General features: G+C 37.7%; 1 protein-coding gene across 1 annotated transcript in view; it reads right to left on the bottom strand.

Moving 5' to 3' along the window:
- LOC147163177 (leucine-rich repeat and fibronectin type-III domain-containing protein 2) overlaps nt 1–25488 on the bottom strand; it is a 148666-nt gene that overhangs the window by 57583 nt on the left and 65595 nt on the right. The window contains exon 3 of the mRNA XM_086095386.1: nt 421–533. The gene's annotated coding sequence lies outside the window, so the exon portion shown is untranslated. The remainder of the gene's footprint in view (nt 1–420; nt 534–25488) is intronic.

Here is a 25488-nt window from a genome sequence, read left to right as displayed (position 1 = left end):
TTTTAGACATTAGACCACTTGTGAATTTAGAAATGATGGAAAATGCCAGAACAGAGAACTAAATGTGTTCTGTTCCACTTTTAAATTTACGTTATTTATACCAAGACATGCTGACTAAATGGACAACAATGACCAAAAATTGGACAAATGCAACACCTTGCCAGCTCTAGAAATATCGATGCATGAGATTATTCATAAATCTGACTAAACATCAACAGCAATCTACCCATTTGGTCATGACAAAAAATAGCCACTGCAAACCACGGTCTTATCAGGTTATACAATATATTGTACTACCGTTGCAACTGTATCGTACTGAGATGTGTTGTCTATCTCCTAGCTAAATGAGGTAACACTTCCTAATGGCATGCAATAAATGCAAGTCAAATACCGGTAGTTTCACTTCTGCACAGTACTCACAGTGATCGTAACTTGTTTCGTCTGCTCAAGTATCCAGACACATATTGGTCAAAGTAGGAGGCAGATTCTGTTCCTTGTCTTGGTCAAAGTCACACTTGTCTCGGGTGGGTCACCTGAAAGAGAAAAAGGTAATTGAAGAATATTCAATAGGCTTTCTCATGGCTACGGCTGTGTACGAATCGGAGGTGACTCGCCATTGAGATACAAATTGGCTGTCAAAAACAAATGCATAATCTGAATTTTTCGATTCAAATGAGAATAAATCATAGCATATTGGCGTGTGTACTAGTGTCACAGGGATAATTGAATAGCATCACGTGTGACTTATGTGCGTGATGTGACGCACGCTTTTCAAGACCCGACACCTGCAAGTGTGTACGGGAATGTTTAGCTGGCTAATGAGCATTACATTCAACTGTTAAGCAATCAGTCAATACCAAGCCTATCTAGGCAGTGTACCAATGAATGTCTTTGTCGTTTTTTTGCTGTTAGCATTTGACGCTGTCCTAGCACAAAGAAGGTTGACTCTGGACCAGAGAGATGAACTCTCCCAGGTTAGCTTAGCACTATAGCTAGCTGTTACAACACAACACAGACAGATTGAAAACTTTGCCAAAAGTGAACAAAACAAAAAAAACTTCCTTGTTTCGGCCAGTGTATGGAGAGGGATCCTGTAGGTTAAAGTGCATTTTTGTTTTGTTTTTTGCTTTTAAACTAAAACGTAAAACCCTTCTGTAGGTTGATGCGGCTGCGTTAGGGAGGGCGTCTGCCACTGTGCCACATATGTAGTACGCTACAACATGTTTTTAAAAAAAAAAAAGTGAATGTGAGGCTTGGTAAAGTGCTTTGGACAACACATGTTGTAGATAAAGCACTATATATGTGCACTCCATTTACCATTATGATCAAATTCGATTTTTCATTCTTTTGGACTGTGACGTGTTTTTTGGTAAAAGTACAATTAGTAACCCATTTGAATGGATTGGGGATGCTGTGGTTAAATGGTAAACACATGTGTGAATGTGCATTTGGTGTACAAATCCAGGCACTACTTATGACATCTAATCAAGCAACAAAGTAATTTTGATAAATCTAAAAACCTGAAAATGTGACTTGGTAGTCAAATAGTGGTCTTTTGTAGAATTACAGTACTTAATGGATTTTTCTTGGTAATTCTTTGTTTTGAGCATTTTGTTTGTTTTATTTGTGTCACAAAATCAAAGGATGTTTGTTTTTTAAGAAGGCCAAAGCTGCTCCCTCATTAAACTGTGGGAATGTGGGATGCATGCATGGTGTCACAGAAATCAATGCTGAGCCCGAATAAACGCACACAGAGGCACTGCAAGGATTTATTATGTTGATTTTGGTCAAAAATAATTTCAACTCAACAAACTAAGGTAAATAAATAAAAGCCTTTTTGAGCATCTCACTGCAAAAAGTGCTCTCTTTCTGAATAATGCTGCTTTCTGCTAAGAACAAGGCTCTAGTTAAAGTCTGCCTCTGCCAGACATCTGTCTCTGCCAAGGCTTACAGTTGGGGTAAAACAGTAAAACACAGAAAATCCTGCTGATAGAAAAGAAGCCATGGTCTCATACTGCTGGACAACAGACTCCAAATTAAACTGTGTCAGTGTGAAGGAACATAATAAGCACTGCTATGGCATGAAGGAAAAAAGGAGATTTTTTAATCTATGAAAATGACCATTCTTTGCGGTTCCTAAATTACTAAAAATCTTGTGTTTCTCCAGAGACCTTTTGAAAAGAGTCATCCAAATTAGAAGAGAAATTAAGCAATGTACCAGAACTAAGTTTTTCCTTCAGTTCAGTGTAGAAGTGTAATATAATGTGCTGCTTTTCTCTTATTTTTGGCAATGAGGAGAAAATCCATGCAGTGTATATAAATTATAAAAGATGAAGATTTTGCATAATATCTCAATTCCGTTTGCATAATATCTCAATTAGTCATTTCCTTTTTACAAATTGTTGCATTTGCAAAATATGATATGTATGTGCGCTTCATGTTGGCACTGCAAATGCTTTCATTCTTAAAAAAAAACATATCTATTATATGTATGTATATGAACCATCCATCCATCCATTTTCTGAACCACTTATTCCTCCTAATGTTCACGGGGGCACTGGAGCCTATCCCACCTGGCTTTGGGCAGTAGGCAAGGTACACCCTAAACTGGCTGCCAGCCAACTGCAGGGCACACATAGACGAACAACCATCCACACTCACAATCACACCTAGGGACAATTTAGACACTTCAATTAACCTATCATTCATGTTTTTATAGAATGTGGGAGGAAACAGGAGAACCCAGAGAAATCCCAGAAATGCACGAGGAGAACATGCAAACTCCGCCCATGAAGGCCGAAACCCGGACTTGATGTAAATGAACCATTAAAAAAAAAAATTATACCATGAATGTTTTGAATAGCTTGTTTACGTGCATGTTTGCATAGTGCATTTCAACATGTCACTATCAAGTGAATAAGTTCGATGGCGGTCAGGGATGTGAAGGAGGAGATGGATTGAAATGAGGCTTGAGTTTTAGTGCGATGTGCGGTATTTTTTTAGATTAAAATTTTTTAATTTATTTTTTATTCTGCACTGCACTATTTTTATTGATAATTTGCACATTTATTGACTCAATGTAGAGCACAATCTAAATGATTTTTGCAAGGTAGTATACATACACAGTACAAACTTTCCTTGCCTCTGCAAAAGTAATTCATCCACTATAAAGGGCTAAATAAAGAACATAGCTGTTGCATGCAGACCTTTAACTGGTCTCTAGGGTTGCAAAAGCTGGGAAACGCCACACTTTTACAGTAATTGATCTTTCATTTTTGTCCCACTATGGGGAAAATGCCAGACAACACATCACTGAAGAAACATATAGAGTAGCCTCATGGCTGTTTTAAATACTGTGTGCAAATCTGCGCTGATACAGATGATCAGCATTTGCATCAGCTCTGACTCATTAACTCTAATATACTTTATTCTCCCAAAAATCCCAGTGTGCACTGTGAAGTGTTTCTAAGCCACATAGAGTCCCCGATTCCTTTGGTAGTGGTTGTTGGCCTTTGCCACGTAAATACCTCAGTGTCTATCCAACACAAGATGCTTAATGGCAGACACTGCAAGCTGCATTTCTCCTGGCACTCTAAGCGAGTGCCCAAACTGCCTGATGGTGGGCTTCATATATTGTTTGAGTGCAAAGAGGCATGAAGCTGTAAAAGTTGAACCAGGATTCAGACAGTTACAATTTCACACTGTGTAATTGAGACGTAGCTGTTGGCGTACAAGTCACATACTGTAGGTCATCAATAGCTGTCACTCTCGATTATGGTCAGTGTGGTGGAGTGAAACATGGCACAAACTAGATAAGGATTTTCCCAACTGTGTCAGAACACAATGTTCCCAGATTTCATTTTAGAACCTTTATTGTGCATGAAGATAAGAACATCTGCGGTCAATGTAAAATATGTTGTATGTTATGCAACCAAATGTTGATGTGCGGTCACCTTTTTGGCACATTAAGTAGCAGACATGCACAACTATTGAATATAATATATTTTCATTGGACAACTCGGAAAAAAATGACACTTGGACACAATGAAAAGTAGTCAGTATAATACTGTACTGCTTATAGCAGTGTACATTTATTCACCCATCCACTTAAGTTGTTCCCTTAAAGTGGAAGTAAACATTAAACATTTCTTGACAATAATATGTTATATGTGACCTCACTACTTTAAACATCACATTCAGATTAATATTAGAATTTGTGGAATATGAGTTAAGCAGCAAAATCCACTTGTTTTTCTCCATCTCAGGGGGCGGCCATTTTGCCACTTGCTGTCGACTGAAGATGACATCACAGTAGCTCAGGCTCAGGCAACAACCAATCAGAGCTCATCTGTTTTTTGAAGCTGCGCTGTGATTGGTTCCCCTGAGATGGAGAAAAATGGCTGGATTTTGCTGCATAACTCATATTCCACAAATGTAATATTAATTAGAATATCATTTTCAAAGTAACATTTTAAAAAGTAAAAAATAAATCCCTTTTAAAATAACTACAAATGAAATCATTAATAGCTAAAGCCCTGGCAACAAATGTGAGTACACCCCTAAGTGAAAATGCTCAACTTTGTGATATACTGTACTGTATACAGTATATGTTGTGGTTTGTGCTTTTAGAAAATGATAATAATGCAGGAATAAATATACTGTACCAATAAATAGCAATTTATGTTCTCTCCGTAATGAACCAAGTTGAAGGGAAGTAGCCAAGACATTGTTCTCAATGTGTATTAATGGTGTTATTTAACATATTTTTTAAATTAACTTTACTTTTTTTTTCAATAGTATTTTTTAACTAATTTCGTTTCTCTGATCTGCAAGGATTTGTAAAGCGTCCTTGGGTTTCCTGAAAGGCACTTATAAATCTAATGTATAATGATGATGATGATGACGATGATACTGATGATGACGATGATTATTATTATTATTATTATTATTATTATTATTATTATTATTATTATATATTCTGCAATAATAATATAACTTGCCAAAATATATATATATAAATATATATTAAACATCAGCCAAGATGTTTGTATTATTTAAATAATATAACATAGCATAACAAACATAATTTCTCAAGTGTGATCTGCGGTCTCCTGAGAAGTGATCTTGACTCAAAACCACCAGTGGTCCTTTGCAACATGAGAACATGGGAGACATTTCATACATTTTTAATTTTTCCTTTCTCGTTGGCAGGACTTCAGATTCAGTTTAACAGTGGAATGCCCCTCATTAGCATGAGGTGCACTTGTAAAAAGATAACATTTAATATGCAGCAAGGACTTTTTCACAACTATCTGAGTACAGGACATGCATATTCTAATTTGATCATTATTATGCCTACTAGTGTAGCAACTTAAATCACCAGATCATCAAAGGACTGGTGTAATGTTCCCCTCAATCAAATCCAATCACTCTCTGCAAACAGACCCATCATGATAACATGACGGGCTGCTGTATATACCTTGACTCTATCTATCTATCTATCTATCTATCTATCTATCTATCTATCTATCTATCTATCTATCTATCTATCTATCTATCTATCTATCTATCTATCTATCTATCTATCTATCTATCTATCTATCTATCTATCTATCTATCTATCTATCTATCTATCTATCTATCTATCTATCTATCTATCTATCTATCAAACCATATTTGCACATGGCACAGGCTGCAAATGAGGCCTCTCCAAGGTTGGTGGTCAGAGGACATGCTATTCAACATTCCTCAGCCCTGCTCTTTGCATTGTTTTGATCTGCAGTAAGTGCTGGCTGGGTATGGGTTGAGCATGCCTCTTTGAATGTCAATGATTGATGCAGAAATAGCAGACAATTAGAGTCGATTAAGGTGATTAACTCATTTCTTGACCGAACATGTTGCCAGAAGTGTTCTGCCTCCTCTGAAAACAAAAAACAAACAAACTAAACTAAAGTCCAGGTGATTAGTCACTAGACAAGTCACTCTCTAAAGTGTGGAGTAGCAAAGTTGACTAGTCGGCAATTCTGTCCGACCCCAATAACAGACTGCAATAAGTGAAGCTACACTATTTGAGTACTGTACCAGTGCTGTTGGTATCCTGACAGGAGGTGCCAAAAGTTGCATGGTATGGAGTAATTATTTTCGGACCTTTCAAAACTCTACAAAATGGAAATGCAGGTACATTGTGAACCGTAATGCTGCTTGCACCAGGGGGTTCTTAAGCTTGTTAGAGGTACTGAACTCCACCAGTTTCCTATGCGCATTCACCGAACCCTTCTTTATTGAAAAGTAAAATAATGTTTTGTTCTGGTGAACAAAATAAATAGGGAGAGTAGATTTTCATCAAATCTGGCTCTCTTCATCTTGAATTAAAAACAATTTGTGTTCTTGTATTCCCCATCACCGTGCATCTTAAGGTGTTCCTTTAGTTTAGATAGATAGCTCCTTGTGCTGCAATACAATTGCGCAACTTGGCATTTCAAATCATGCAGTAAGGACGCTAACTCCTATCACTCAAGTCAATTGAGTGATATTTAGAGAGCTTTTTTATTTTTATTTTTTTCTAGAGAGCACAGTATTGTTCATTGTAATTTTACCGATTCGACATGTCATCATCATTGCTCTCTTTTTTTAAATTATTATTATTATTTTTTGTATGTGCGTGAGTATGTGCATGTGTGCGTGCGTGTGAGTGTGTACTAATTAATTCACCTAAAACCTATTAAAAATCCCATACCGTTCACCTAAACCAAATACTTCAGAATCCAGCTAGAGTCGTGAGGTTGTCAGGAGACCCGAGGAAGGACCAAAGAAAAGAAAGGAAGAGTGAAATCCAGCACCGACCAGACATTACCTACTACCCACCGGGTTATCAACAAGAGTCTTTCACCAATCCCAGAAACATCTAAATTCCAACAAATTAGGTTCCTAAAATGGAACCAAGGGGCAGCAGATCCAATAAAAACAGCAGAGGCCCCAGAATTGAATCCTGTGGCACACCATACATTCCGTTTATCATGTGAATTCATATTACACATATTCATCCAATCATTTTCTTTTTTTGCTCGACATGGTTAGTATGAAATAATAAAGAAATCACACAATGTACCACCAAGACAGTTACAAGTCAACTAAGTGCACAAATTCCCCGCAGCACAGATAGGCCAAGCTATGCAGTGTGACTTGACCTTCGCCAAACCCCTGAGACTAATTGACTGAACCTCTGGGGTTTGATCAAACCAAGGTTATGAACCACTGGCTTATATAGTAGTGCAAGGCAAAATCAAGGTATGGTGGTAGCTCAACTTAGAAGAGGCTCGAGTGTTTCATGATACGGTTTTGTTGCCTCCAAGAACAGTGACTTGAGTTACAAGTGAGCTTCAGGCTCTCCACAGCTGCAGTGAGGTGAAAAAATGTATCCATTAAGGACCTCTCAGTGGGACCTCGGGTCAAAAATAAATCAGTTTACAAACACATTTTTCTGAAAAACATTGCTTGGGTTCACAAACTGTGCTTCCTGAAAACCATGCGGAATGCTGACTTGCGCTTTCTCACACTGTGTAAACGTCATTTGTCGCAGTCTTCAGATGCATTTGTTTCTTTTGCTGTAAATTAGTCCACAGTATAGCTCCCAAGAAAGTGAAATGCACAAGTGGTTGTGCTATTATACAAACCCTGGACTGAATGCATACATAAAGTGCGCCGACCACATATGTCATTTTGACGAAATGAGCATGCGTGGTACAGGGGTGCGTGAACCATGTGCATGCATGGAACATCTACTAGCTTGACCCCTAATATAGTATAAATAGAATCACATATGTGGTTCATGTACAGTTCAAAGCAGTCTGCAGATGCACAATGCAGAAAGTGGAAAACAGGGCCTGAAAGGAAACAAATATTCAAGGGGCATCAGCCCAGTGCTTTGTCACAGCTGTTTTGTAATTCAGATTCAAGTATGGACCATATATTTCATACAAAGTTTATACTGATTACTTATATTAGTGCACAGGAAAAAAAACATACAGCTGATGATTTTTGTGTTTTTCTGCTAAAACGCATAGCACGGGTTCTGATGAAGTTAGCACTTTTGTTCTTTCTTAATTTATTTTATTTATGGTACCATTCCTATCTCAGTTTATCTTTCATTTGTGTCTATATATATGACAATTTAGACCAGTAATGGCCAACTGGCGGCCCACACTGACCAGAGCAACCCTTGATATTATTTTAGTAACTAAAATGTTTACTGTAGTGGCGCAGTGTTAAGCTGTAATAACAGTTTTCGCCACTAGATGGTAGCCATTGCTCAAGAGTACCTCCAGGCACAACACTGTACTTCTGCATGAGTGAAGAAGAGAGTGCAGTTCCTGGCCAGAAGCCGGGACTAAATTAGCTCAAGATTTTCAGGTAAACTAGAAAGCAGATTGCATATTTACCAAATATAAACAGAAACCTATCCGAGTTTGCATAGAGACTTTATCAGCCATCAAAAAGTTCATCCTACCTAAATCACCACTACAGTAGAATCTCAAAAGTTTACAAACAACAGTGGGTTTTCTTCTTCTTCACAATAACCACTCACAGTTCATTTGAAGTGCATGAGTAGTTACAAAATGTTTGCCCTCCAAAAACATGCATATATTTAATGCTTTATAGTGTTGCAAACGTGTATAGTTGCTTTATTGGGCAATTGGCTGTTACAAGTGACAGGTGGCACACCTGCATTGATGCAGAGGTCACGCATCAGAGACGAACTTTACTGCCCCACTGTGTTTACACAACCGAGTGAGCCAACCTATTAATTTGGGTATTTTGAATGACATGCAGGACAAAACATAGTAGTGTATTATTGAGTTGATTTTTGTGGAAACGTGCATACGATGAGTTTTTGCACTTAATATTAGTTTGCCATTCCCATTCGGATATTTTGCACCAAAATGTGATGTGTTCATTTCTTTATTATATGCAAGAGAGCCCTTTGCACAAGAGAGTGGGGGTATTCCAGTAAATTGTTTAAACTGCAGGTAAAAACAGATGTTGGATTGTTACGAGGATAGTATCACACGTCACAATATCGATGCTTCTACTAGGAGCGGGGCGAGGGGTTAGTTTCTACTGCTGTGCTGAAAACCATAACAAGTGAGTTGGGAGGAAACATTTAAGATTAGGTTTGAGACGGGATCATAAGGACGGTAAACAAACCTTCAATATGTTCTATAGACACAGTTTCATGTAATGCTATATCTTACATCAAGTTCACTCTACTAAAGCCCAGGATTTTTAATACAATATCTCCTCGGTGTGATCGGTGTCAACAAGCCACTTTTTGGAGCTGCCACTCTGAATGATTTTTAATGCATTATCCAGTGTAGCTGGGTGGAAGATAACTATTTTCCCAGCGTACCCTTCTTTATCTATTTTTTCTTGTCCGTTGAGAGTGGTGAGAAAGTTGATATTGTAAAATCTCCAGCACACCCGCTTACACAAAATGGATGAAGGAGAAGAGCTCTATATTCTTAAATTGGAGAATTATAGGCTGTCCCTGGTTTATAATGGAACATTATTTGATAAGTGCTGAGTCCCTTTTCCTTTTTTTGAAAGTTCAAAGGTTTATGGGCTTCAAGGCCCATGTACGCTTACATATTATGCCTGCAATTAAAGCTTTATTTCCCCCCTGCGCCCATGGTCTAAAAGTGCCATATATATTTTAACAAACATCACTTCTTTTGGATATACATAGATGTTTTCAGGATAGCATTGCTATATGCATAATCCATGTTGTGCAAGAGGTTTCACAGCTCAGCAAGCTATTAAACCACATTCTTGCGGCTTGAGAACTTCTTATTTTTAGGCCAGCATGTAGAAGACAGTAAGCGGGCTGATGAGCTTCTGTTGTTGTTGTTTCTATCTTTAGCTCTGCAGCAGCTGGTGGAAACCATTGGTGAGCATTCACCATGTAATTTATCTTTGTGCTTGACACTAACTAACGATACCCTCATGGAAACAACTATAACAATTATGCATTTTAGGGCAAGCTTGTCTCATCACAAGGTCCAGCAGAATAACATACTGGTGAATATAAGAGCAAATAAAATAAGAGCAAATAAGACAGCTCGTAGACTCTTGATGGTGCTGCAGGAATTTGAAGCGTGATGGTGGCAGCGCCGTGTGTTGGTTAGTAATGGTGGAGGGAATCATGAACAGTTCCAACAGTTGTGTGCTTACTCCCATGTATCATGAGTTTGAATGTGATTGGTTAATTCGGAGCAGTGCGACATTCACAGTTATAAGGCGGAGTTGTTTTTTTTACTTCCCTCTCTTATAGAATTTTTTTTCAGTTGACTTGGTCGGGTTTTATAGGTCACATTAATGGTTGGAAAAGTTTTTAAAGGGTTTATCTTGGTGTCATTTTCTTATATCACAAAAAACAGGGCGAACAGACGTGAATAGACTTCTTATAGCCACTGTATATGGAGGCTTAGTAACCTTACTAGTTGAAAGAAAAATCCTCCTAAACTTCATAGGTTCACTTTTCAAAGCTGAAGATCAAGTCACTGGGAAGCACTTAAATGCAGGCAGGCGTTGCACGCTGTGCGTCGGAGAGATGTATTTGTGTATTTATAGTCTCATTTGCATGGAAGATATAGCATGAAGCCGAATACCGTAATTGACTATGTAAGTTGAACGCCCGCAGTCTTGAGCACAAGACTGAATATTTTCATGACAAATACACAAGGGAGGAAAATGCATTACATATGCAAGGATAATAGTACTTATGAAATTCCAGTGTTTTTCTCATAAAATGTGTTACCGGGAGGAAATATTGAGGTTGTCTTAGTCATATATTTTGCAAATGGACCAAACGTTTGGGGGGAAAACATACCTTAAGTTACACAAATCTTCAAAGGTCAAAACTGTTATCATATTTAAAAAATATGTTGCTTTTTCTCTGGCTAATTATGACACTTATTCCAAAAGAAGGTCCAGAATTAACAGGGGAAAGAAAAAGTGCATAGAGAACAACAACTATAAGGTGTCAGAATGAAAAGACCAGCATAACCCCATATTTCAATTAGTGTTAGACAAATATGTTTTTTTCAGGGCCAATACCGATTAGTAGTAGTCAAGGAGGCCGGTTTGCAGTAAAAGAGCTAATATTAGAGTCAAAATAAAAAAAAGTTTAACTTTGTTGAAATGCCATTAAGCATGCTTGTTAAAACAAAATTTTCAAGGTTTTTCTTTTCATTTTAAACTTCGAAAGCACAGGTGTCAAACTTCATCGTTTTCGGACGCCAAGCTGTCGCCATCTCCTGGCCAGTATGAGAAATGCTCGCGGTGACAACTTCCGGTGATCCAAAACAAAAATATATGCCGTTTTTCAATTTGTGTCTCCTGCCATATCCTATTTCCGTTTCTGAAATAAAAATCGAATATCAAACTGTTATTAGACTTTTCCTACCCGTTCTAGACATCCAAACGAGAAAATCAAGTTGTATTTCAATCTATTGTAAAATGAAAATTAAATAACAAGTTGTTCTTCTATTTTTAATATCTGTTTCCAAACGTAATATCCAATTACCAAAAGAGACACGGACCCTGCTAGCTAGCCTCTGACTAGCTAGTCTGAAACGAAGGCATTTGTAAAAGTTGTAATAATAATATCCCATTATCTTTTAATAGAGTAATGTAATAAACTATATAAATAATACGATGTTGAAGCAATACAAGAAACTGTATCCAAATGATGTGCTGTTTAAATACACTTGTTAACTGCCTCGGAGAACACAGAAACATACTGTAATACTAAGATAAAAGTCTTGTTTTATTAATGACTTTGTTAGTACTTACTAAACAATGTACATTCATTCTGTCAAATGAAAATTATCCTTCAAAAATCAAAAAAATTCTTCTTATTTTGTACTACTTTTTTGTTGAGTGGTGTGTACGTTTGAACATGTGGCATCAACTTGAAAATGAGTTCTTAATGCCAGTGGCCTTATCTCAGCTGCTAAGTGCTTCAGTGTGACAGGCAGCCACCCGATTGTGCTTCTTGTCAGGGTTAATCAGACAAGATGAGGGAAGCTGACACATTTTTATGCTTGACATCTCAAAATATTTATTGTAGAACTGAACGGGTCCAAAATATTTCCCCCCTTCCCAACCTTGAAAAGTAAGTTAAAACATTCTGAACAGATGTCATTCAAGACACGTTTTTGTAATATATCGTGACAGACATGCACACACATGCGCATATATGCACACGCACGAGCAGTAAAGCACTATCTGGTAATGTACTTTTATAATTGTGTGACTGGGAAATCCAAGTATTTCAATATGTGCCCGGAAAATGTCTAAAACAGAAAATGGAAGCCTTTGTGAAATTGAAACCCTCACAATGAAACCTAAAACAGCAGATAGAAAGAACCCCAGGGACGTGTTTGAGAAGAAGCAGTTCAAGGTTTCAGCCCGGCAGTCATGATGATTGTGCCTCTAATTATAGTGTTTGGTAATCACGCTGTCTCTGGATGTGGCACAAGATTTGTATTTTTCTTTTCCTAAACAAATACCACGCAGCGTCACTGCCTGCCTGCCATCGTGCATTGTTGAGGACATGCTGTGTTCTTGTAATTCACAATGAACATATTGAGATTACGAAATGAACAAAGGCTTATTGTAACAATTCCTGGAAACCTTCATCCTGTTTTAATGATGTGTAAGGACCTGATATTTACAATTACCAGTTTCCTACAAGGCATTAGATACATTTGCACAATTACATTGCATCTCATACAAAGGTATGTATAAAAGATTGCAAGCGATCCATTACTGTAAAGTTTATTATTGTAGCCCAAAATACTTGATTCTTTTTAGAGATTCTTGTAATTTAAAAGCATCCCATTGAGATGAAATCATTCACACTACAAATCTTAACCACCATATTTCATCTTTAACAGTGTCAGTCAAAACCAAGCAATAGCAACTTGGTAAAAGCAAACGATTTTACACAACACAGAGCTTATGTACCACATGTGAGCGCTGTATGTGAGATGAAAGTTGGCGTTGAGGCCAAATCTTCAGATTTATAAACAGCCGCATCATCAGTGATTATCATCACTGATATTTTCAGCAGTATGAGTAATTCAAAATGATTGAAAGACTCATATTGCTGTGAATTTAAGTAGCTGCTTCATATGCCATGTAGCCGACAGTATGGTGGGCGCATCAGTAAATTTTGCCGGTATATCATTCGTCATTCTCCAGTGACCCGTCACCTGAATGGCGTGACTTATCGTCAGTCTGTCACTTCCGTCCTTGCCATTCATAACTGCTATTTTACCTATTATTTTCCTTTCTTACAAATGTAGCCATGTAGGAGGAGCACAGCATTAGAACTGCCGTAAACCGCCAACAGACTCAATACATCCCTCACTCCTTGGGACCACTTAGCTGTCTAACAACATGCCTGACCAACAATACACAATCTGAGCACTAAACTAATGCCTGCATAAAACATAGCAATAATGGCAAAGATAGCATTTACCAGCTAAAGTAATAATACAACCAACAGCCATCAGATTGAATAGTGATGTTCAAACTTTTTCTCTTTTTTTTTTTATCCTGTTGGAGGAGGAACTCCTCCTCCTCTCCTCTTGAAGCAACGGACTGACAGATCCGTCGGTATTGACCTGGTTAGTGACGATTCCGGTGACAGACGAAAACCCACTTCCGTCTGTCCTTTTTTTGTCAGTTTTTTCGACGTTTCCCGTCATTCTTAAGCAAAACGGATCGGGTGAGTGACGGACTGAGGGAATGCCCAACTCTTTTTTGTTTTTTAAGGTAGCAGACCGACTTGGATCACATGTTTCTGCTCAGGTGGTTGAAACACTTCTATTTTTATGGGTCGGCCAGTGAAGATTAGCTTACCCATCTATCAACCTGACGGGCTGAATAACTCCCACCATTTAAGAGCATGCAGAGGAATATTGTCATTTGCTTTTTTGGTCATTGCTGAACTTCAGCTGGTTTTGGACCTCTACTCTTGTTGGTAGATCTTAGTACCAGTAGATCATTTGTCTGAAAACTCAGGTCCTCAAGGGCCGAAGTCCTGCATGCTTTATAGGTTTCCCTTCTCCAACACACCTGAATCAAATGATCAGGATCGTTATCAGGTTTCGACAGAAATGACTGAGGAGCTGATCCTTTGAAATAGGTGTGTTTTAGGAGAGACACCTCTAAAACTACAGACTAGGACTACGGCTCTTGAGGACCTGAGTTTGAGATCTATGCATTAGAGTGTAGGCAACATAAATATTATTGGTCAGAGATTAGTGTCTTTAACTGTTAAAACATTAAATCAATTTGACAGCTTTTCAGTACACTTGGGCCGCCTTCCAAAGAAGACACCTCCTAGAATCAACTGTTTTTTTCCCCTTCTGCTTCTTCTTCTTCTTCTTCTTTGATTTGAAAACAACACACATTCTTTTGAATTAGTCGATCACATAAACACTTTTGGGGCACTACTAAGAATATTTTATCATCTGCTTTAGTTGGGCTAAATAGTGATAAATACTTGTGTGTTTGTTTCCTATACACTTTGCATTCCGTCTGTCAAACCAGCTGTTATATAGCCGAAATCTCCCAAAGGAAGAAGGAATGAGGAAACAGGGCCAACTATATTTTTAGCATCAGCTCACAGAGGGTTGCGTTGATGAGGCCAGTAAAAAGATGTTCCATATTTGCATGAGCTGATGTTTGGTAGTGTGACATGAAGCGTGTCATCATTTAATTAGGTGCAGGAAAAACTCCACTGATCATCAATGGCTGCTTTGATCAATAATACAAAACACACTTAGTTTGTAACCGGCATATACTTCAAGACCAGGAAATATTACAAAACCTTGATAGCCCTTGGGTTTAGAGCTAATATGGTCGGAAATGAGTAACGTTTTGTGTATGTGTATTTGATGCTTACACCCTAGTTGCGTGAATTAGCCACAGTTTTGCCTTTTGTGATTGTAGTACATTTAAAAAGCTGCCCACTACATCGCTAGGTGCAAAGAAACAAACCAAAAAAAATAAAAAATCACAGGATAACTAACATTATTGATATTGTCTTTCACTTGTGTTGCACATTTCCACCTGTTAAGGCCCTCAATAATCACCTGACATCACATTCAGCTGCTGATGGTGCAGCATCAGGAGCAGCTTTGTTTGTTTGTATGTTTGTTATTCCTCCTTAATCTGTACCTATACTTTGTATATTGGCCAGAAGAAATTTCTGAAATCCAAATTGAATCAAGCCATTTATTAAACTACTTGAGAAAACCTATATTGCTCAGACTCTCACATCTCCGAGAACAAACAAATATTTGACCGTCTTTCAAGCTAATGCTAAGTAATGCCTCCTCGTTGTTTTACTCAAAAAGACTGTGTAGGCAGAGTGTAGTCACTCCTAATGTGTGCACTCAACAGTACAGGGACTACTTGTGCTGTTATGTGTTCTCCTCCAACAAAGACGGTCGGCAAATGATTGATTGTTAGAATTACACTCAGTCTACTAGTCTCGTCAGAGCTGGCACCTTGTGTGTTTAGCAATTGGCAGGCCCTGGGGCTTTTAATAGGCTAAATATTGAGAACATAATAAAGGTGTCAGGGGAGTATATCCACTAAAGAATTATTTGAATCCAAATTATACCACTAAAAACTGTTTAGCAAACTTCTGGAGGATAAATAAGAGAAAGTGTCACATTTGTAGCATGTGTAGTCTTTGGTCAGCAAGAAACCAAAGTGCCAGTGTTAAAGGAAACGAATAATGCAAACAATACAAAATCCTGAAAAAAGAAGACAGATTTGTAATGTGAATTTCTGACCAGCACTGCCTGATAATTTATATTTTCAACCTCTCTCGTACACTTTTTTTCTTTCCAAAGGAATATTTTTGGTCTCTCAGTTTCCCATACATGATTGGAGAGCCTACAATCAGTGATTATTAGTACGGTCTGGAAAGCACTGTCTGCATCAAGAACACTGACAGGGGTATGCTCAGCACAGGCTTGATCATTACAGTTCTAAATAATGTATTTTGCGATACATATTATTATTATCCATCAAGGGGAAATTCAAGTTACTTTGTTGTGTATCTTTATATTATGTATTTGTCTATACAGTATGTCATCCCTGTTTAGTTTTAATCCATCCTATTTGCAGCAGAAGTAGTAGTTATTGACCGTACCCGTCATCACTGATTGGCCTTAGTGCAAAGTGTAGCCATCTTATACACTTACAAAAGATAGGCCTATTTCATCCCTGCAGCGCCTAATAGCACAGAATGACTAATACCAGCTTACTCATGAGGAAACCCATCCCCAAACCTCACTGAGAATCCTCCAAAAGAGCCAAACACCATGCCCAGAGGATGTGCATTTAAGTCCCGGTGATGCTTTTTATTGATTAAAAGAATAGTCACGTCAAGTTTATTTGTATAAAACTAAATCACAAAAGAGTCTCAAAGGGACCAGGGCTTCACAGGTCCACTGTTGCCAAAAAATTGCGAGAATACTCATTTTGACTGTGAATGCTTAGGATAGTCATACATTTTAGGGTTAATATTCTTCTTTTTCTATTATTATTATTATTATTATTATTTTTATTGTTATTATTATAAAATTTCTCTGAGGCCTCTTCAACATTTTTCTTCTGCCAAGCTCAGCCAAAGGAACTCTAATATGTTTTGAGGGATGATGCATGCCCTCCCTCGCTGTTTTGACCTCCTGAAGCCATTTCCCCGCTGCTAAGTGGGCCGTCATCAAAGGATATTCAATTACTGAATCCTCTGAGCCAGCAGCACAGTGGCAGTGAATGCTTTTGGCATTCTAAGTCAATTGGCAAGGAGAATTCTGCATCACAATAATCCTTTGCCCTGACAAGGTGATACAGATAAAAACAAAAGTGGAAGTACTACACTATCTGAAGGCCGAAAGGGCAATAAATTAATAATGGACCACGTGACCTTCTGCGTGTCACAGAGAATATGGCTGAAGCATAATAAAGCATCCCCAAGAGAGTAATGCCTTTTGTAGCTACTCTGATTTCAGTGTTAATTACACTTATGCTACCATTACTTCCTATTTATGTAAATTTGTGTAATCAGGCATGCAGATGCATACATATTTGCTGAGTCAATTAGTCTATATGTGTAAGCAAGTAAGAGTGACTAATTTAGGGCAATATGTTCTATTCAACCGGAAAAATCTCCCACCTCAACTCAACTGAGTATGAAGACTGCTTTATTTATAAAGCACTTTTTAAACAACTATCACTGATTGGATGCTGTTTGCTTGGATCTCAGTTCATACTTGATCCAAAAAAGGTGGATTTGGGACCACTACAGTCATTAATGTGCTTGTACCAGGCAGGGCCAGAAATGTGATGTTATGATCAAAGAAGTAGTTGAAAGCACTACCTGCTTTTACTGTTTTGCATGCCATAGTTCCCTAAGAAATCCAAAGGATTCGATGAAACCGCTATATCTATGTAGTTGAAACACTGACGACTTATTCTGAAATGTGTTGCAGCTAGCTTTCGGATCACATCTTCTTTTAAGTGAATCAACAGATTTGAATTTGTTGCACATTTAGCATGCGGCAGAGTGACTGACAGGTCCCCTGCAGTGTAATTTCAAAATTGTGCTTTTGTATGCTTTCTCATCTCATCTATCACTTGGCTCGATTGCATTTCATTAGCTCCTGATCAATAAAGTAGAGCCAAAACAAATTACTTTCTTTTCTACTATTACTTTTCATGATTGTATTATTTTATGTTATGTGTCCTGTAAGCGCTTTGAAGTGTTATACTGTAAAAATAAAGATGGCTTGACTTGTTCAGTCTATTCAAAGACCCTGTAAAGTGAATTCAGAAATTTGTAAATACATTAGACATGTTGGAAGACAATGTTTATCAGTTCCCATGAGCCTCCTGTAGCCTGTTAGCTTGCGAGCTAGCTGAAGGCTCGTGCCTGTCGTGAAGCCGAGATAGCCCGGCAACTACTTGGTATGATATATTCCAGCCACAAGCTTTAAGCAGATATATTTTTCATGACTCGACTTTATATGTAGTTGTATATGATTGACAGCTGACCAGAAACAGGCTCTGGTTTCAGTGCATTCAGCAGACACGCACGATTTTGAAGTCTCATTTTATAAACTTGGAGATTATTATTATTATTTTTTTATTCAACGATCTTCTGTGTGGTCTGTCATAATTACATTCATTTTAATTTTACAGGGTTGTATTGTTATACAGTATGTGAGCAGTAGGCCTAATTACGAAGAAGGGAAATGTTCCACAGTGGGGTGTTGTTAATTCATTGAAAGGTTTTCTGGATTTTAACTTGCCAGCGATCAATCCATCTTCTATACTGCTTATACTCACTTGGGTCATAGGTGTGCTGTAGAAAAACAACCATTTACGCACATATTCACACCGAAGGACAATTTCAGTAAACCTAACATGCAATGAACACTGATTATTTTTCGCTGCCAATTTTACTCTTTGGCTGACTAGCTGACTGCAATTGAGCATAATTGTTTATTATATGGGTAATTATTTCTGTGTAATTCTTCTGATTGTTCTGTCAGGATATTGATTTCTGTTTACGTCCTTGAAGTAGGAAGACTTTCGCTGACACAATCAGTCGATGATTGAGATGAGGTTGGGGAGGTTTGGTGCCTTGGTCAAGGGCACTTTGACAGACATTTGGATATTGGCTACCCTCTCTGCAATGACTATTACTACTTTCAATTTAATCATTTTTGTTGTTGTTTTTAGTGGGACGCAAATGGTGACCAAAAACTTCCAAAGCTCAAACATGTCCAAATTCAAAACTAAAGAGAATTTTAGATACAACGCTTGTACAGTATTGCATTGTTCAACTGTGCCTATAAGTGTCTGGTGAGCATATGCTATTTCTTAGCCAAAAAAAGCACAATTAGTCTTGCACGTTATAAAATATACTAGAGCACTAACTCCACACAAATCATCCGCAGTCGGCATGACAAGGAAGTTGTGACTTTCAATCAATGATATTTCCACACATCTATTTTCTTAAAAGTGCAATGTGCCGTTTAAAAAGGTAATATTACAGCTTTTTCTACATCATGCATGCTCCACCAATGCCTAGATGAGTTTGAAGAGCCCTGACTGCTTTACTCTGACTGCATCTATCAGCTTTTATCTTCCCTTTAAAGTAGAGTGTGCGGACCCTCACACTCCACAGTTTCTTTGGGGAGGGGAGGGGTGGAGTTGTGGAGGGTGACGTCCCCACAGAGTAGTGGACATGTGGCGTGCATCATGCACATACTTGCACGCGCATAATGAACGAGCCTGACACAGATGCTGCAGTTACGCTTTGGGCCAGAGGTGGCAGTCGCGAGTAAAAAAGTGACAAACTGCACAAAGATCCTTTACCCACTTTTTCTTATGTTTTAATTGATGTTGTGGAAAATATTAAATGTGTTCATCCTGTGATAGAACACAATGAACAAAAGCTTCATTTGGCGTATTAAAGCTGCTCAATGCAGGAAAATCAATTTTGAATCACTACTGCCACATGTGGCCGAAAAAATAAAATTGCACACTTCCTTCTTCACGTACACAATACACGCATGACATCACATCCGGAGACACAGGGCGGAAAATTTAAATCCGAATCCAGTCTGAAAACTATTGGCCAGTGGTTTGCGGCAGTATGCATTGTGAACATCTTAGATTTAGCTGTTCTAAAGTGTTAATCTGCTAATTACAAGACGTATGAGTCATAAATGGTCAAATAAAACGGCTATAATTTTGGGCTCCTAGAGCACCCATTTAGCCTAAAAACTTAAGATATCCGCAGTGCATCAATTGGACCAGGATCAATTTGACATCATTCAAGATTAACAGTTCATTCAATTTATTGGTATGCCCAAAAGTAAATACTGGTGGTTAGATCTCAAAAACAAACCTTGTGTATCTCTCATTGCTTATCTGCCCCCCCCACAAAAAAACACACACAAATAACATATGCCACTTCATTTGCAGCCGGGGACAAAAATAGTTCTGGCTATCACATGCGAAGCACACCAGGGCCAACTGTCTCAACAATTGACGCAAGAACAAAAAATAGCACCTTCGTTTAACACACTGACATTCAGTAGCATGTGAGACGGGGAGAAAAACAGGATAAATTGAAATAGCTCACTGGTGGTGAGCACATTTTTTCACAGGACCACCTGGACCAGCAAAACATTCTTGATAAAATGTAACTACAGCTGAACTTTCATCCCGAGGACTTTTTCTACTGCTCCATCTGCCGCGGTGGCAGTTTTGGGACAAGTTCATTAATAGAGATTGAGGGAGACATTTATGGATTGTAGCATCCAGACATTTTCTGATCAAAGTTCAGTTAGATGAAGCTGAGTCAGTTTTAACAGCGACTTTTTACAAAATCTTGAAAACTGCAGTGTACTACTGATTTTGTTTGACTGTAGAGTTTGGTTGTGTTCTACTGACTTGATGTGGTTGGGGAATTTGTTAAGCAAATGTATGTTTTTCACATTTTCAACAGATTTGTTGTCTTCGAAGCCCAGTGCACATATCTGAATATATGTCTGCAGAAGAAACAAAGCATCTCTGCATTGCTCAGAGAAATTGGTGGCGTACCTATTTTCATAACGAGTCGTGTTTATTTTCTCCTGCTGCAGAATGTAGGACTTCTGTCTCCTGGCATTAAATTTATATTCCGCAGTCAACAATACAACCTTTTTATTGATATGTATTTTAATGACACTGGTAGCAAGTCGATATATGTCAAGTCCACTGAGAGCACCGCGATTCTTTTTACTGATTAAATTACACATCTTGTGATGGGAAAAAAGAAAAATAAGTATATAAAGTACATTTTTCATTAACCTTGACTCCAAATTGCACCTTCAAACCACTACGGAGAAGACATTTCAAAATGTGCATATTTTCAGGAAAGTCTGTACAGAGTAACAGACATTGCACTCCATTCTTTTGCAATTACAGTGGACCCCGCATACTCCGAGGTTTGGTACCCACAGATTTACAAATTTGCCGATTTTTTTCCCAATATGTTTTTGTATTTATTGGACATTGCATATTGCATTTGGGGGGGGGGGGGGGGGGGGCTTTTATAATGGTTGTCAATTATTAGCAGATTTTAACTATTCATGGGTCCCTATAGCGGTGGTCCACTGTAAAGTCGTTGTGCACTACATCAATAATACAGTATTTTACTATTGTAACTCATTAATATAGTCTCTATCGCTTGTGCTCATTTGAGTGAACTGGAACCAACCAATCTCAGCTGCGAGTGGTGGGATACACCCGATAGCAGGGGTGCTCAAGTTCAGTCCCCGAGAGCCCCTATCCAGGTTGTTTTCCATGTTTCCCACCTGCAGCAGAGCTGAATCTAATGACTGGTTAATCAGCAAGCTTTGCAGAAGCCTGATAACAATCCTGATCATGAATCAGGTGTGTTTGTGGAGAGAAACATAGAAAACAGGCTGGATAGGGGCTCTCGAGGACCGAACTTGAGCACCCCTGCCCTAAAGTGATCTGCAGTCAATCGCAAAACACTCACAGTATATAGACAATTTTGAATTTATAAATTCACACTCACTTGCTCTGCCAACACATTCACTACTGCAACAGTGAAAATATTTTTTTTCTAACCAACCCAAATAAAGTGCTATTATATATTTTGTTTGTCCAACTACGCAACTTTGTTTGCACTTAGTTTATTAAAACAAACTGATGATTATTGTAAAATTCTGTGTATAACATGCACGCCCCAAAATCACCCTTAAAAAGCTTTTTTTTCCTCTGTAATAATACATATAATACAAGTTTCCGTTTATAATACGGTCCCCTGATTCTTTTTTTCCCCGAGTGCCACTGAGAGCTCCACTTTACTTGCAAAATATGTAAAGATTATATCAATTTTACATTTTACATTGTGAAGGATGGGTATGTTGGAAAGAGCTGTTGTGAGAGATGATCTTTTGTTTAGCATATCAAGTATGTTAATGTGCTAGTTTCCTCCCTTCAGGCAGACTGTTTCTTGGCAAACAATAGGGGTAATACAACATGTCAGCTAAACACAGCACCCACACACACCTCCAGTCAGTTGGTCCCCAAAGACCTATTTTCTTCTGTTCTAATAATAAAGACTATTGACAGAGCTTGTGTTTGTCTTGAAAGTATCCATGAGGCAGAAAGGCACGAGATGTTTAAAGCTATGTTAAAAAAACAAAAAACAGTTCCATCAACAGAACACTTGTGTGAACTGCCATTAATCTATCACCTTAACAACATTAAACATGACAAATGCCCACATGAGTCTGTCTGCACATGAAGGCTATGGAAAATATACTCTCCCAGGGTTTGGGTTTACTTGAAAGATTACCCAATAGCAATATGGAAATCGGGGTCTTTTGCACTCAGGAGTTTAGAGGTTTATGCAACAGATTATCTAAATTAACAACAGTACTGGGAAGCACCAATATCATTTTTCATGAGTATGAGTATGAGCTTTTCTACTAAGTGATATTTTGCTAAAATGATACAGTTAATATCAGTGATATCGGTAGTGTTATTTTAGAGTAATGACTAATCTAATGCATTACTTTTATCAATCAAGTAATCAGACTACAGTTACTCATCAAATGCCCCTGATAGTTACTTTGTAGAATATGTACAGGTAAAAGCAGCAGTCAAGAAAGGGTGGCAATTTATACCAGTATTAGCAGTCGGCTGCTTGTGGGATGCAGTCGCGAGCAAGAGTTGAAATCTTTAAATAAACCGCACACACTTCTCAGCAAAAAACGAGTGTTTTATGATTCCTAACACTATAGTACTCACTGAAGTCTCTAAACAACTACCTACACATTATAGAACTCGTAAGAAAGGTACATTTTGGTATTGAACATAGCGAAATGCATTGTAGAAGTATTAAAATTAACATTCACCTCTGATGGAGTGACATTTTTGTTTTCAGCACATTGAGACTCATGTCCATTGCAAAGAGGAAAGGAGAGAGATTTGGGTTTTTAAGATGCAAGCACAGTCACTATTTTGAGTTTGTGTCAGTTAAAAATCAAAATATTAAGGTTTGTTGCACACCATTTTCAGTCGACAGTGTTTTCTACGTAGCTTCAATAACACTATGAAAAATAAAACGGACCGCAGGCCAGTATGCATTTACAGCAAATTGTGTGACTGCAGGAGGTGCCCAAACTAAATATATTTATAAACAATCTACATTGTAAATGTTGAGTTTTGCTGTCAAGTAAATAAGACTACTTTTATTTTTTGGGGAAAAAAATAAATAATATATATATATATATATATATATAGAGAGAGAGAGAGAGAGAGAGAGAGAGAGAGAGAGAGAGAGAGAGAGAGAGAGAGAGAGAGAGAGAGAGAGATTTGTTCAGTAAAGTCTAGAAAGACCTGATTTAAAAAAATAAAATAAAATTATGAATGAAAAACAAATAGCAAATTTGTTAAGAGCAATCCTGAAAACGACATTATTTTTTTAAATTAAAATTACGAAAAGTCAAAAAGGTTATTGTCTTTATTTTATTTTTAATAAAAGAACACTTTGTTCTTAAATGTCACTGTTAAAAACACTTCAAATTAAGTGAATAAACCGTGTGCATTTTTATATGTTAGTGTTGTTTGTGTGCTAAATGTAATTATTTAAGTAACTTGTAATCTATCTTAGTTACTTTTTAGAACAAGTAAATACAGTAACATTTTGATGCAAGTTATCAGTAACTAAGTTATTTTCCCAGGTAACTGTGGCAATACTGGCTTAATATATAATATTTCGTTATTATCAATCATTATTTGCCAAATGTATAGTTTTAAAGAAAATAACAATATTGTTGTATTGAGTTGCTGTATGTGCCAACTTTCCTTAACAGGAAGTAAAATACATACAATTTAGGGATTGAATGTTATGCTTGGTTCTCAGAGAAGCCAAATTAGCTGGCTACAATTTGGATATAAAATGGTAAATTTAGTTCCTGTTCAAAATAGTAAAACACCAAGACCTGACCGGAACTGAACCAGCCACCCACTAAAGCATTTCACTGCGCTGGATGGTGGTGGAAGTCCAACATATTTGTTAAGTATTGTATGAAATGACATAATTAGGATTCTCACAGATAACTGTGATTCCAATGTGACACAGTATACATGAATGCAATGTGATTCAAGATCAGTGCGGGTTCTGCTATGATAAAGTCGAGATTAAAAAACGCTTTTGTTTCAAGATATATATTTAGATTTTTTACTTAATGGGCTTTTTTGGGCCACTTTAGAGTATCCTTGGTTAGAGCAGCTACTCAAATCTGCTACAATTCATACTAAATGTTCCCTAATGAATAAATAGTATACTTTTTTGCAGTCTCTTGTGCCCGGATATACAGTAAATGACTCCTAAAAATAAACTTCAAATGTGTAAAACAGCTGGAATGACAACAATTCAGCACAAATGTGTTTAACACTCCAAGATTTGCTACAGCACAGACAACACATGGCCAGTGTGATCGCACATTCCCATCAGACTAATTAACAGTGTTAAAATTTGCTATTTCATATTTGCCAATTACTCTGCAGTTATCTTTGTGCAAAAGTAAAGCTGTCAAAATCTGACCCCAGTTTTCTCAAGTGCCTTCCCCTCTGCCTGACCATCTCATCATAATTTGCCTGTACTGTGGAACGTGTAGTAATGATTCTCAATTGATTCCCAATGCCACTGACCTGCTACGGTCTACACAGACCCAGCAAATAAATCAAAAGACATTCATCAATGTAGACGATTTCCTTCAAATGAAATATGCAGACTGCAAAGTTTCCATGTAACATATATGTCAGAACAGGACATCATTTTAATAATGTCATTTTGCGTCAAACCCCTAACTATTCTAAACTGCATTACACAATTATATATCAGGCTATCACCATTTTCCTTGCTGGGGATGTGTGGTGCAGTGAGTATAATTGGCAGTATTCTGTGAAGGTCACAATCGGCTCCCACTTCTTTTGCAATTAACCCAGTTTCTTTGCTAGGCTGCAATCTGTGGGGAAGCAATTAAAATCTGTGCTCCTCCCACTGTAGAGAGTTCACAGGAGTAAAAAAAAAAAAAAGTAGGCATTTGATACATACTTTGCGTCCACCCAAATGGAAAAAAGCCCACAACAAAACAAAGTGGGAGGAAAAAACTAAATTAATACTAAAGTGCAGGGGCGATTCTAGCATCAGAAGTTTAGGGGGGCTGATGGTTTCGGTGCCAGAGCACATTCGATAGGGGGGACATTTGGTCGGCGGTGAAATACTGTTAAGTAAGTTTGACATTTTATAGCTAAAAACAAACAAACAAAAACATGCATGCATATATGCTTTCACGCATAAACACA

The sequence above is a fragment of the Leptonotus elevatus genome, chromosome 14, assembly GCF_054856555.1.
Source record: "Leptonotus elevatus isolate MCC_2025b chromosome 14, RoL_Lele_1.0, whole genome shotgun sequence".
Taxonomy (NCBI): domain Eukaryota; kingdom Metazoa; phylum Chordata; class Actinopteri; order Syngnathiformes; family Syngnathidae; genus Leptonotus; species Leptonotus elevatus.
This window is presented reverse-complemented; position numbering and strand designations above follow the sequence as displayed.